Raw genomic sequence first — 4,645 nt, 5'->3', positions numbered from 1 at the left:
GCTGGCCTATCACCATACCTAGGTGCTATGTCACCAGTGCATCTGGATCCCTGGCAAACTTCTTTCCTGGTCTTTCACACTGGGTTATTTCCACATGCACTGGTCCCTTAAGTCTCTTCCTTTTTTCTGCTGGGCATCGGCCTCCAAAGAGCCCTCTGTGATGCTGGTCTCTAGGTGTCCATGCTGTCCCGTGTCTCCTCCCACTGAATCAGGGACATTGTGATGAACAAGGAAGCATTGACAGAGTGTGACCTCAGAGGCTAGCTCACAAGGGACAATGGACATGCTCCTCCATTCCCTAAACCTGTCACTCTGTGCAAAGCTATGTCAGAATACTCCAGCAGCCCATGTGAAGAGGAACTGAGCTCTCAAGACAGCAACTAGAGCAGCCCATAGTAATGTGGGTAAGACGCCGTTGCCAGGCCCAGCCACACCTCGGTGCTCAGAGACCAGCCTTTATTCCCACACTCCAAGGCCTAGACCTCCAAAGCCTGTGGGAGATAACAAAGCTTTTTATATATTTTTAATGTTATACACTTGGGGTGTCTGTAAAAGATGACTTTCATATGCCCTGTGATCAGGATACTCTAGGTACTCCATTTCCCTCAGAAGAGTAGCCAATGCCTTCTCAGAGGTCCAGCCAGCCAGCCTCTCACCTGCCCAGCCCCACTTGAGGTCTCTCTAGCATTGTTCCCTGCCACTCTTTTCTCCTCCTGACTAACTCATCAGGTGCAGTCACACCCTGATGTTCCTCAGAGGCCTCAGATGGCCTCTTTCTAGGCCACTCTCCCCCTATCTCTTTTTTCCTCTTACCTCAGTTTAACACTGCAAAGGCTAGACTGATTCCATGACAAATTGGCAACTGAGGAGACCAGGCCTAAATCTCTGTTTCCAAGAACTGGGTAATTCCAGGCAAGTTCAGGCCACAGAAGCAACCCTGTCATCTAGCCTGAGGCAAGGACAATGGGTCAGCAGCAGTTTCCAGACTTCCTCAGCTACTTCCTCAGCCAACAATGCTCACACCTCCCAGCAAGTCTCCAGTCCTCACACCCTGGTAATGGAATGTGTCTAGAGATGGACCCAACAGATTAACAAAGAGGTCACCTACCTCGGAATCCCCTAATGTGCTTTAAATCAGGCCTGCAAGCTCACTTGAGTGTCTCTCTATCTTGGTAATGGGAGACTCCAACATGCTGGACTTCTGCAGATTAAAACACTTTTTATGTTTACATACTTTGAGTCCGGGGTATCATTCTTCAGAGAATCATGGACCTTTCTGACATACGATAGATATTATTCATTATGTGATTCCTCTTATTTGGTCGTAAGCTAAATTGGTACAGAGGGGTGTTTTGTTTTGTTTTTGTTTGTTTTTTTTTTTTGTTTTGTTTTGTTTTGCTTTTTGGTGTTTTTTGGGGTTTTTTTTTGGTTTTTTTTTTTTTTTTTGGTTTTTATTTTGCTTCGTTTGTTTTTTTCTATTTCCAGTGTCATAAACAGGGTCTGGTTCGGAGCAGGTACTTCATAGGAATTTCTCAAATGAGTAACAGGAATGTTTAGACGCTAAGAGCCCCCAGTTGAGCATAGTGGCACAGCTTATGACCTTACCACTTAGAAGGCAGAGGCAGGAAGATCATGAGTCTGGGACCAGCCTGAAACAGTGAAACCCTGACTTAGAAAAAAAGGGGGGGGGCTAAAAATGAGAAGTAGCTCAGTCAGAACATTTGCTTCACATGCCCAAGGCTCTGGGTTCTCTCCTCTAAGTAACACATGCTCATCTCAGGACTGCTTGCTAACTTCTACTCCAGAGTGCCTGCACTGATGCTCAAGTCAGTGTCAATCTCTCTCTCTCTCTCTCTCTCTCTCTCTCTCTCTCTCTCTCTCCCCTCCCTCCCACTCCCTTCCCCCTCTCCCCTCCCTTCCTCCTCCCCCTCCCTCCCTCTCCCCTCCCTTTCCCCTCTTTCCCTCCCTTCCTCCCCCTCCCCTCCACAAATTTAAATGGAAATAAATTTATAAGCAAATATAAATAAGTAGGTAGTGTTAATGCTTTTAAGCTCAAAATGTGTGATTAAAAGTATATCTGCTTTATTTCTAGAATTATCAACTTTATGAAGAGTAAAGCTTTAATTCAGTGAATTCTGTCTTGAAAAGTTAGTAAAGGTAATAGTTTTATTTTTTATTGGTATAACTGTTAATCTTGAAATTCTCCAGAAAAACCAACTCCAATGTTTTGAGCCAAATGTAAAGCAAACTTTTATTAAATAGTCAATACTTACCAAGTGATGGACTTTAGTCAGAACCATCCCCAGGAATTTCCCAGCCAAAAATGGCTTCTAGCTGCAGGGGCTTGTAAGGACAAACCTACAGGTCCCCATACTTTCCCATGAGGCTTTGTTACTTCCCAGGAACTACAGTTCCCAGCATTCCAGGAAGTTACCTTGTTCGTGAGCAGGCAGGACTTACAGGTTAATTTTGGGAATTACGTAACATTTATTTCAACTTTTACCCAGCACCATCAATTTTCAATAATTTCCTAATCCCAATTTGCTTTTGAAAATGTTAATTGTTCAATTTTATGATAAACTCTTCTTGAAAAGAATATATTGAAGATGATAGAAATGGTTTTTTTTATTAGTGGCTTTAAATAACCCCGCTCCCAACATATCGATAAGATGACAAAGTCATATTAGCAAACCATCAGTTCAAAGTGAGGAATAAAAGGCCTCCGTGGTGGTGTTGATAGGGAACATGTCCTCCCCTGCCTTCAAGCTTCAAGGCAGATGCTAAAAGAGCCAGGCCCTGGGTATGTAAGTGGTGGCCGAGCCCTGCTCAAGTTACTGACATGGAACAAATCAGGAAACGTTCAGAAAACCCACACATGTCCAATGCTCTGACCCATCGAGGAAGGAGTACGTGTCTCTGCACACTTCCTTCACTTGGGTGCATTCGGCAACTGTGTAAGGCAGGTGTCTCAATCAGGTTTTAGCTCAAATACAAAGTAGGGAAAAGCTGCGTATGCTTTAGGAAGAAATATTGTACTTGAATGCAAGATCCAGCACATACATGCCACCAGCAATCATGTGACATGTGGGAAGGTGACACTCCATCCCTGTGTAAAGAAAAAAAAAGGTGAAACCTTTAGAGAAGATTGTTGATGTGCCAGACAGACCGGGAGAGAGAGCAGGCGCTGTATTAACAGGTGCTTTGGGCTTGTCACACTGAAGAACTGCAGGTGACTTTGGTTTCAAAGGCAGTAAACTGTGCCTCTGGAACCCAGACAGCAATTTCAGCCTAGAAATCATTCACTCAGGCTGGGGCAGTGGTGACATACACCTTTGATCCCAGCACGTGGGAGACAGAGATAGGCAGATTTCTGTGAGTTTGAGACCAGCCTGGTCTACAGAGGGAGTTCCAGGAAAGCCAGAGTCCTGCCTCCAAAAACAAACAACAACCAGGGGAGGAAGAGGGGGAGGAGGGGGAGGGGGAGAAGGGGGAGGAGGGGGAGGAGGAGGAAGAGGAGGAAGAAAGAAGAAAGGAGGGAGGGAGGGAGGGAGGGAGGGAGGGAGGGAGGGAGGAAAAGAAATTATTGGTCTACAGAGGATTTTACATACAGAGACCCTGTTTCAAAAAAGAAAAAGGAAAGAAAAGAAAAGAAATTGTTAGATCCAGAGAACTCAATGAAGAGAATGGAGCCTGAGTGGAGGGGGTGGGAAAGTGGGAGGCTGAGGAAGGTGAAGAAGAATGGGGATCATGATCTAATGCTCCCCTGCCTTAGCTTGGCTCTTGCTTTCTCTGTCCTCTGTGAAGCCTTTTAGGAAACATTTGACAGGATACTGCTGAAACCGGTGGAGGAGAGGGAAGGAAAGAAGAGGAAAAGAGAGGGAAGAAAGAGAACAAGCTACGTATTTAACATCTTTTAAAGCACGAAACGGCATGATTACATAATGCAGTGAGATCAGCAGATTTCGCCCTTGCCTCCACACAGTGCTTAATTTCACGTTATATATGGAAACCCTCCAAGAGGAAAGCGGAATCACTCGATTTGAAGTTATTTAGGAAAATAGAGAACATAAGTAAATAGTTGAAAACTTTAAAGAGAGCACCTCCCACAGCCCATTTAGCAGAAGAGGTTGTGGTGATGAGCTTCCATAGCTTTTCTCTCCTCTTGGCTGCCATGTTAGCACTGTGTCTTCTGTATTAAATGTGTTGAAGTCATGCAATATGGACACACTATCCTAACAAAATAAATAAAAGCAGAAGTTGTAACTTATGTTTAATCGTTGTGTTGTGTGTTGTACTAAACATAGCTGATTTCACTTGCCCATCCAAGGGAGCTTGGGAAGAAATAGATTCTGTTGTTGTCGGATGAGATACTGTGTAACTATTCACCCAGGCCGTTTCACTGTGTCCTTCCTAGATGCCTATCTGTATGTGTCTAAAACAGAAGAGTAGTGAGGACCTAATTAATCTCCCTCCTTATGATTTGCTCATGCCTGCCTCACAGACAGGGACGCTGCTGTAAGACACATAAAGAGGCCTGGGTTTTCTTAGAAAACTGACATTTTCATAGGCAGTGTTGCTCTTAATCTCTGGTAAACTCCTAGTCTGTTCTACTCGGAGGATAATGCTGGAACTCTGACTTCCTCAG

The 4,645-nt window shown here is 44.5% G+C and overlaps 1 long non-coding RNA gene across 1 annotated transcript; it reads left to right on the top strand.

Moving 5' to 3' along the window:
* Positions 1–303: 303 nt before the first annotated feature.
* Positions 304–4,267, top strand: LOC102556854 (uncharacterized). The gene is made up of 3 exons (XR_591156.4): positions 304–404; positions 2,093–2,157; positions 3,805–4,267. It is a non-coding gene; the product is annotated as an uncharacterized LOC102556854 (long non-coding RNA).
* Positions 4,268–4,645: the final 378 nt, after the last annotated feature.

This window comes from Rattus norvegicus, chromosome 2 (assembly GCF_036323735.1).
Source record: "Rattus norvegicus strain BN/NHsdMcwi chromosome 2, GRCr8, whole genome shotgun sequence".
NCBI classification, from domain to species: Eukaryota; Metazoa; Chordata; class Mammalia; order Rodentia; family Muridae; genus Rattus; species Rattus norvegicus.
The sequence above is the reverse complement of the archived record's forward strand: the minus strand, read 5'-3'. Positions and strand labels throughout refer to the sequence as shown.